Consider the following 10,414-nt stretch of genomic DNA (forward strand, 5'->3'; position numbering starts at 1 on the left):
CTTCCTTCCTTCCTTCCTTCCTTCCTTCCTTCCTTCCTTCCTTCCTTTTTTCAGAGATTACATTCTCCTAAGTGGCAATATTCAGGTACGACTGATGAATAAGGAACATTTCTGCAATTTTATCTCTTTCTTTGTCTGAGGGAACTCAAGAGGACCCAAAACTAAAATTCTGGGGGTGCTAAAGCATAACACAATGATCCATTTTTTGGATATGACTTATAAATAGGAAGCCAGAGGAGTATGTGAAGTAAAGAGAAGAGATTCTAGAACAGTAGACGCAAGAGCTCCAGTGTCTTGCTGTGAAGTTCTGACAAGTTACCAGACAGATAAATAGAAATGTTTTCTATTTCTGTGGATCTGTGAGAGGTTATGTTGTGGATAACTTACCCAAGGTTACATAGTAGAACTGATACTTGAATCCAAGTCTCTGACTCCAAATCCAATGCTTTTCTTACTATAATATATATCATCTTATATTACAAATGTGGAAACTGAGGTTCCAATACATAGAGTGATTTGCCCACAGCCACACAGCTAACCATCAACAGAGTCAGGATGAGGACTGTCTTCATGTATTTAAGTTAAAATATTGTCCTGGGAAAGACTTTCTTTGCTTGACTTCTAAAGGTTGAACTGGGACCAAAGGGTGAAAAAAATGGACAACTGTAGTCAGCCTAGAAGAGAGGACAGTTTGATTGTCATCCTCTTAGGGGTAAGTGGGGAAGGTGGCCTTGTAAAATATGCTATATGGTAAGAGGAACCTGAGTGGCCTTTGACCTTGGGGTAGTAACTGTACCTCAGGCTGGTGGAAGATGTTGAAGTAAGGTGCAATGCGGGGAGGGGACTATAAAATTGGGAAAGGACATGTATTCCCATCTCCTAGAAGCTGGTGCTTTGGGACAAAGTTCCCCTCATTCCGGGGCAATTGCTAGCTTGGGCTTGTTGCAATAACATGGTTATTATCCAACTGTTACCTAGTCCAACCACTTTATTTTACAAATGAAGACATGGAGGCCCAGAAAGACCTGATAGTCAGCCAGAAAGCATTTATTAAATGTCTGTTGTGTACCAGGCACTGTACTAAGGAACAAGGATTGATAGAATGTAAGCTCGTTGAGGGCTTAGGCAATCACACTTTATGTTTGTACCCCCAGCACTGATCACAGGGGCTGGTGCATCCTGGATATGTAAATTCATTCTTTCTTTCTAATCCACCAGGAAATTATTGCACAGATACCTAAAAGAGTTATCTGACTAAAAAGAGCAAAGGGCACCGTAGGCTCTCTTTGATTTAAAAGGAGAGTGGATTTAATTTCCTCCCCCCCCCCTTTGCAACTTGTGGCAATAAGTAGTAATGAATAATTGTTGAACTTAAATGGATCTTCACTCATTGGCTCTCCTAAGCCAACTTTTCCCAGAAATGGGAAGCCCCACATGCCCAGGCTTCTCAGGAACCTCATAAAGCATGTCACCTGGCTTTAACTTGCTCAGCAGTTGAGACAATGAAAAGGAGTAAGGCTTGGTTCTTCTGGGGTTTCTGTCTTTTTCTCAGCAAGCCCCTCTGCCCATCTTCTGAGACTGCTGGGCTCTCTCCTGGTGTCAAACAACCCCATTGTTCCAGAGACTGGTAGCACCAAGCAGGTGGTCCCCCCTCTCAGAGAGAGACAGAGTGGTGCTCTCACCCCGTTCCTTGCCCTGAAGGCTTTCTGGCAATGTCAGGCATGGAGGCACAGCAAGTCATAAATTTCCTTCACCGCAGGGCCAAAGGATAAAACGTGCGTAGGTTTTCTGGGTTTATTTCTATTTCACTTAGTTTGGATGGAAATTGGTACTAAGCAGACTGAATTGGGAAGAGGGGCTGTTAAACTGACCAGGAATGTAGGAGGAATTAAATGGCCTTTTAAGAGATCCAAATCAATTGTCCTATGTGATGGCAGCAAGAAATTCAGGTTTTGTTTTTGTTACAAGATGTGAATTTCATCCAACCCTGCCTGTTCATCCCTACTAGGCATGGCAAAGGAAATGATCATGGGGAGATCAGACAGTCTGTTGTTCATGTTGTTACACTGTTATGGTGATTGCAGTACAAATTCTCAGGGTGGAAAAAAAAAGGTATAATGACAGATTGTGTGATTATACCCATACTTATAATTAAGCTGTTACAATACAGACAAGCTACTGCTCTCTAATGTCACCAACAGAAACCTCTTTGCTTGGAATGGAAAGTGACTCACTGGCAATTAAGAGTTTCCCTACAGGACTACATTTTCAGACCTCACCAACACTCTAGTCAGAGGATACTGAAGCTCATCAGAATTATAGAGGAATGTACAGATACCCAGGAGCTGCCATCTGATCCCCAGGTGCCGGATGCAGCCCTGGTTATGTATGGGGCTGTCATTATCAAAAATCAACAGCCTGCAATGCACACAGTGCTTGGCTTTTGGGAAGTACCTCACTGCCAGTTTGACGGGTGATGCTGTGGGGCTTATCGTTCCTATGATTCCCTCATTTCATCATTGATACAAGGAAGGAGAGACAGACAACATATTTGGTGAGCACCAAGGTGAGATCAGGGCCCAGATGATATCCCTGACCAACTGTCAAAATTTTGCCTTTTGACTACTGAAGATTGCAAGGCAATGGTAGGAAAACTGGGTGAGGTAGGATTCTTCTCTACCCTCCTGATGCCATAGCCCCTTGGTATTATGGCAGTGCAATAAAGGGGAAAGAACACTGGTTTGGAATTGGAGGGGCTGGGTTTGAATCCTGATTCTGCTACCTAACTACACAAATATATTACCTCCCCTCTCGGTCTGTTTTCTGATCTGTAAAATACATAGGTTAAACAAGATAACGCCTATGGCGGTCCCTTCCATTTCTAGATTCTATGAGTAAAAGTAAGGCTCTATGGGGGATGGTGGACAAGATGACTTCTAAAATTCCTTCAATTTCCAGATCCCATGAAGGAAAGTGAGTGGTTTACTTTTTTTGTGGCAACAGAGAACTGGAGACAAGGAGATGCCCAGCTATCAGTGAATGACTCAATGATGCATGAATGTAAAAGGGAATTACCGTGTTATAAGATTATAAGCTCCTTGAGGACAGGAACTCCCTTTTACCTCTCTTTTTATTCTCAGCACTTAGCAAAGTGTCTGGCACATAGTAGGCATTTAAAAATGTTTATTGATTGATTGATTGAACAGATATAAAGTGAAGTAATCAGAACCAAGAAAACAACATACACAACATAGACTACAATGCTGTGAATGGAAAGAACAACATTTAGAAGAAGAAAACTGAACACTATGAATTACAATGAACAAGGTTGGCTCCAAATAAGAAATTTAAGAACGTACTTCTGTCCCTCATTGGAAGAGAAGGAGGGGGTGCGGCTAAGTGGTGCAGTGAGCAAAGCACCAGCCCTGGAGTCAGGAGGACTTGAATTCAGATCTGGCCTCAGACATTTAACACATACACACGCATACACAAACTAGCTGTGTAACCTTGGGCACGTTACTTAACCCCAGTTGCCCTCCCAAAGGCAAAAAATAAAAAAGAAGAGAAGGAGGACTTTAATTTAAGACGGTTTTATGTTGGCTAGTTTGGTTGAATTATTTTTTTCTCTTTTATTTTTATTTTTAGTTATAAGAGCCCTCAGTGAGGGAGAGAGAGACAGGGATATGTTGAGAAATGAAAGTGTTAAAAAGACAAAAGATAGTAAGAAACATTTTAAAAATGTGTTTTTCATGTGTTGAAGATTATTAAGTTTATAATAAAGATAATTTGATGAAAAGAAAAGCAGTGCTTTATGGTTATGGGAATTGCTTTGTAGTCTTTTCACAAATAATACTGACCCTTTTCAACTAACAAACTCTTATTTCTAGGATATTTTTATTTCTGCCTATACTCTTCTACCTGCAGATCATAGAGCAAAATAAGGGTAAATTCTCTCTCACTCACCTTTGATTGGCAGGTCTCATGCGCTCAAAGGCATCTGAGTGTAATGGAAACAGCTTGGAACAAAATCTAGATTCAAGTCCTTTGATCATTCCTTCTCTCTTTCTAATCTTCAGTCTCTCTTTATCCACTGGCTACTTCCCTGCTGTCTACAAATATGCCCAGCTTTCACCCAACCTTAAACAACCTTCAGTTGACCCTACCATCCCCTTAAGCAATTGTACTACCTCTCTCCTCTCTTTCACTGCCTAGAAAAAGTGATCTTTTCCTAGAAAAAGTGATCTAAGTTCCTTGCCTCCATTTCTTCACAGTCTAATCACTTCCTGGCGCCTTTCAATCTAGCATGTGACTTGACTAGTACTAAAATTGTACTCTCAACTGCTACCAGTGATCTCAATTATTAAATCCAATGACTTTGTCTTAATACCCATTCTTCTTGACTTCTCTCTGCATCGTGTGCCCCTGTTGACCACCCTCTCCTGAAGAGCATCTTCTCCCTGGGATTTTATGGCACTACTTTTTCTTGGTTCTCCTATTTGTCTGACCAGCCTCTATTTCTGGATCATTATTATCCTTTATTTCCTGTCTTTCTTTCTCCCATGAATGATTGTAACTCACATCTCTATAATGTACCATCTTCAGTCTCTGTCTCTCTGTTTTTCTCTGTCCTAGTCTCTCTCTCTCTGTCTTTCTCTGTCTCTGTCTCAGTCTCTCTGTCTTTGTCTCTGTCTCAGTCTCTCTCTGTCTCTGTCTCTCTCCCCCTCTCTTCCTTTTTTCTTTCTCCTCTCTTTATCTAAACTGCCTTGGTGATCTGATCAGCTCCCATGAGCTCAATAATCATCTCTGTGACTCACAAATCTATATATCTAGCCCTCATCTCTTTCTGAAGCTCTAGTTCTTCATCTCCAGGCACCTGCTGAACATCTCCACTTGGATGTCACCTAATACAAATTCACACTGAAGAATTCAGCTGAGCAATTACTGCTGATCAGAAATCTTTCTATTATGCTCACCTCTTCCCCCACAGTGACTATTCTAAACAAATTCCTCTCTTCTTACATTCCTACTCCATTCCCACCTCCCATCTTATAACTGATGTCTTAGTTAGCTACTTTCCAAAGAAGACTGAGGCTTTCTGATGAGATCTATCTCTAGTCCTCAAAACTGAGTATCACCATATCCTCCTTCTTTTCCTCCTCTGTCACATCTCTGCTCCTAGATAGAAATAATCCCTATATTTGGGTCCTTTATCCCATACATACATATACATGCATACATACATATGCCCTCTTCTAGAGTCTTGTTTTAGTAATCCTACTCTTTTTCCCACACCTCTTTACTGTGGCTGTGACGGTTGGCTACTTTCAATTTGCCTACACATATACTCAGCTTTCCCCAATCCCCAAAAAACCTTTCCTTCAGTCTTCTGCTTCAACCAAATATGATATCAATTTTCTCTTCTTCACTACCTAACTTCTTGAAAAAGTTTCCTACTCAATGGTTCCATTTCTTCAACATCTCATCTCTTCCTTTTGTTGTCTGACTTCCATCCCAATTCCTCTATCAAAACTTTCTCAAAGGTTATCACTTACCAAATGGAAAACCCAATAGCATTTTAGTGTATCTTTACCATCTTTTCAGACATCTGCAGCATTTGCTATTTTTAGTCACCTTCTTCTGGTTTCTCTTGGTTCTTCACAAACATCTCTGACCATTCCTTCTCTGTGTGCTTCAATCATCCTTTATTCTCTTTCTGATCCTCATATGGGTATTTTTCTTCTTCTCTTGGCTATTTCATTCACTCTCACTATTCAAACTACTACTTCTACTCAGATGACTCCTCTGCTAAGCCACAGACCTATACCATAGACATTCTACAAAATACATCCAACTATATATTTCACCAACACCTCAAATTTGACATGTGTAAAAATGACCAAGGGGCAGCTAGATGGCACAGTGAATAGAGTGCCAGGCCTAGAGTCAGGAAGACTGATCTTCCTGAGTTCAAATCTGGCTCAGAAACTTCTTAGCTGTGTGACCCTGAGCAAGTCATTTAATCCTGTTTACCTCAGTTTCTTCATCTATAAAATGAGCTGGAGAAAGAAATGGCAAGCCACTCCAGTATTTTTGCCAAGAAAACCCCAGTTGGGGTTACAAGGAGTCAGACACAACTGGAATGAACAGAACAATAACAAAACTCAGAAAAATAATATCTCCACCCCCCAAATCCCAAAACCTTCTCTCTTTTTGATATTGTCATTTTTATCAGCAGTACTAATAACTACCTAGTCTTTTATATCAAAACTTCATTATTACATCAGAAGTTTTTGGGGGAGGCTAGGTGGCACAATGAATAGAGCACCAGACCTGGAGTCAGGAAGACCTGAGTTCAAATCTAGCCTCAGACACTTAACACTTACTAGCTGTGTGACCTTGGGCAAGTCACTTAACCTCAGTTGCCCTACCTTTCCCTTTCAAAAAAAAAGATTTGAAGTTTTTTTCTTCACTCCTCATATCCAATATAATTCTAAGTTTTATTGCTATTGTCTCTGAAGTATCTTGGATCTATTATTTTGTCTCTATTTTCACTGCTAATACCCTTATACAAAGCATCTTTATTGTTTGCCTTGTCTATTGTAATCACATCTTAGTGCATCTTCATTCATCTACTCCCTGATACCTTCCAAGGCATCTTTCATGCTATTGCTAGACTAATAACTTTTATTGTGCATGAATATGGTCATGTCATTCTTCTAGTTTAAAAGCAACAACAGCAGCAGCAGCAGCTTCAGGAGCTCCATATTGCTCCACTGAATAAAATTCAAAATCTTTTGCTTTGCATTGGTAGACCTCAACAATCTTGGACCACCCTACCTTTTTAGATTTACCTCATATGACTTATTTCCACATAGCATACGATCCAGTTAAACTGGAATACTTGCTATCCTTCAAACGCATAATGACCCCCCCCCCCCCCATCTCTAGCTTTTACTGTTTCCCTAGTAAGTTTCCCTATCCCGGTTGACTTTCTATTTATCCCTTGAATAGAATTTTTCTTGTTCTTCCCCCAGCAGCAAGCCCCTCCCACCTAAAGCTGCTGTCATCCAAATTTGGTATTTCTTTGAGCAATCTTCATAGTACTTTGTACATAGTTAGAATCTCATGAACTTTTAAAATGTATTACTCCCCCCTACTAGAGCAGTGACTCTTAACTAGGAATCTGAACTTTTAAAAATATATTGTATTTCATTAAATTGGTTTCCTTTGCAATCATGTATTTCATTTTATGCATTTATAATATTATTCTGAAAAGCGGTCAATAGGCTTCACCTAACTACCAAAGGAGCCTAGGACATACAAAAATGTTAAGAACCACCACATTCAAGGGATTTCGTGAAGGAGCTAGTAGTGCTAAACAAGGAGAATTCACATTTGGGTAATTCCCAGTGTGGTCATTATTGCAAAATCTTCCAGTTCCCCTACTGACCAAGTACAATTTCAGAGAAACTTTGGAGAGGGCCTCATCTGTAGAAGGAACAGTTACCAACAAAGGTATGAAAAGTACTGATCAGAGAATGGAATGGGGGGAGTGGGGAATCAGAGGTGTCTCTAAAACGAAAGCCTTATTTTTTTTTAATTTGAGAAGTTCCTAAGATGAGAATAGAAGGAAAGGAAATATCTTCTGTTTCTGTTATTTACAGGATCTACCTTAGGTGAAATAAGGTCACTATTGATACCTATTTGGCAGTAGCTGATTTCCCTTCTGTGAGGCTTTTGTAACCCTGATTCAATTTTCATACACCCAAATTGACTGCCTAAGAGATCTCTTCCTATACAGGCAGAAGGCAATACAAAGCTGAAAAAATGGCCACAGAAGTGTGATCAGTAGCAAGAAAAAAAGGGTGATTTTAAGTTAAAAATAATTTTTCTCTTACTTCTTTCAATTGCAGATGGAGTTTATTATTTTTACATGGAGATAAGAAGTCACCTAAACAGTATGATTGAGCCTCCCCAATTTTCACTTTAGTTTCCTGGTTTAAGGCTGTGGAATCAGGTCAATTGCAAGTACCTGGGGAAGTTTGAGGGATTTAGCAATAGGTTAATGGTTTAATTTAGTTGTCTTAATCAATAATAAAAGTGGTAGATAAAGAAGTAACCAGAAAAACCTGTGTTCAAGTCTTACCTAACATATATTGCTTTTTGCCCCAGGACAAGATACTTATTTTCTCCTTGTTTTAGTTAATTTCCTTAGAGTATGAGTTGTATAGAGAGTGCTTGAACAATAAATAACCAGTGAGGGCTTTGATTTTGTGATTACTATTAGATAATGAGGACTGAATTATTATGATATTTGAAACAATGATCTTTGTCTATTTGCCCTATAAGCAGCAATCTGGATTCCAACCCAAATTCTCTGACTCCAAAGCCAGTATTCTTTCCACTACAACATATACATTCTAGAATTATTTGTCTCCTTGGCCAGACTGCACATTCTAAGCTTCAGTCATCTTTGTACCTCACAGCACCCAGCAGAGTATCTTGCTCATAGTAGGCTCTCAGTAAACGTTTCATCAAAGGAATGAAGCTCTGATCTACACACATGTGAGATAACAGTTTCAGTTCTTCCCTGCCTCCCTCATTTAAGTCACTCAACCTTTCTGTGTACTGTTTCCTTGTCTGAAGCTCAAGGTAATTCACATCTACCTCCAAGAGGTGCTGGGAAGACTAATTAGTTAATAATGTTTGTGAAGTGCTTTGAAGATGAGAGGCCCGACACAAGTGCTAAGAATTAATATTATCCAGATCACATCTAAATCCTTCTCTGGTGCCACCACTCAAGGGACCTAACTGGAATTCCTCCCACTCACACAAAGCACATGTCTAATTCAAGCATTTGTGAATTTCAGGAGGGAAGAATCCAGCTGCTTTGCTGATGACTGAGTTTGAAATAATAATGGTTGGTCTTACGGTGGCTGTTTATATATCTAGAAGTACAAAATTCCTGGGCATATTTGGCCTAAAAGATCAGAAACAGCTTTCTGTCTCCTGTATTTGCTCATATATGCATACATATATATGTTTATATATGTATACATACATACATATGTGTGTATTGAGGGTAGAGGTTTTTATGTGGGAGATAGCTGATGAAACAAAGCAGGAAATCCCCCAAGGTTTCCCTTGTCTTATTCTCAAGGTTACCAACCTTTGAGATGGAAATCTCCTTCCAAATAGAAAGAAGTCCCAACTCTGAATTTCACTAAGATACCCTTTCCCCTTTCAACTGCTACATCCCATTAAAGTCTTGCTTATCCCAATGAAATTAGTAATGAGAAAATCTATGCAAGGAAGCTCATCATTTTGATATCTAACTGGCTTCTGTCACTCCACAGGCATTTTGGTTTAAATGTTTAAATGCACGCCGAGATATATGGGTATGCCACATCTCCCCAAACCATCATAGCTTAGAATACATTTTTTAACCAAGTACCAATCTCTCCTGAAATACCAAATTATAGACCCTCTCATTTCTTTTCTAATATAAAAAGCCCAGGGAATATATAAGCCTAGAGGCTTTACTGTGTAACCTAAGACTTAACCTCTTTGTTCTTTAATTGCTAAAACGCAGAATCAGAGATTTTTAGAGCTGGAAAGAACCTTAGAAGGCAATAACCCTTTACATTTGTAGAGTGCTTTGTAGTTTATAAAATGCATTTATATACCTTTTCTTATTTGATTCTCTTAGCAACCCAGTGAGGTAGGTAATACAGGGATTGTTCTCATTTTTAAGAAATGGACGCTCAGGCTATTTGCTCAAGATCAAAAAGTTTGTTAGCATCAGAGTTGGACCTTGAACCCAAATCTTTCCAAAGTCTTTTCTACCTCAACAATAATGATAACTCATATTTGTATAGCATTTCCATAGAAATGAATAAAACAGGTATTATTATCCCTATTTCCAAGATAAAGAAACTAGTGCAGACAGAAATTAAATGATTCCACATTTACATTGCTAAGATTGAAGCTTATTCAACCAATTTCCTCATCTTACAGGAAGGGAAACTAAGGCTCAGAGAGATTAAGTAATTTGTTCAAGGTTACACAGCAAGTTAGGGGCTAAACCAGAATTAGAATCTAGGTTTCCTGACAATGTTGCATGATATTGGCAGTCTTAGAGGAAAAATGCAATAATGGTACTGATATAAATCCCAGCATTACCTCTTCATTAAAGTGATTTACCTGTTATAATTAGTATTTTATTTTTCCCCCAGTTACATGGCAAGAAATTTTTAGCATTTATTTTTACAAGATTTTGAGTTCCAAAGTTTTCTCCCTCCCTCCCATCCTCCATCCCTTCCCTTCTTCCAAAAATGGCAGGCAATTTGATATAGTTCATATATGTGCTATCATGTAACACATCTCCATATCCTTTGACCATTTATCAATTGGG

The sequence above is a fragment of the Petaurus breviceps genome, unplaced genomic scaffold (genome assembly GCF_028583685.1).
Source record: "Petaurus breviceps papuanus isolate PSGF00001 unplaced genomic scaffold, PetGlider_PUasm1.0 138, whole genome shotgun sequence".
Lineage (NCBI taxonomy): Eukaryota > Metazoa > Chordata > Mammalia > Diprotodontia > Petauridae > Petaurus > Petaurus breviceps.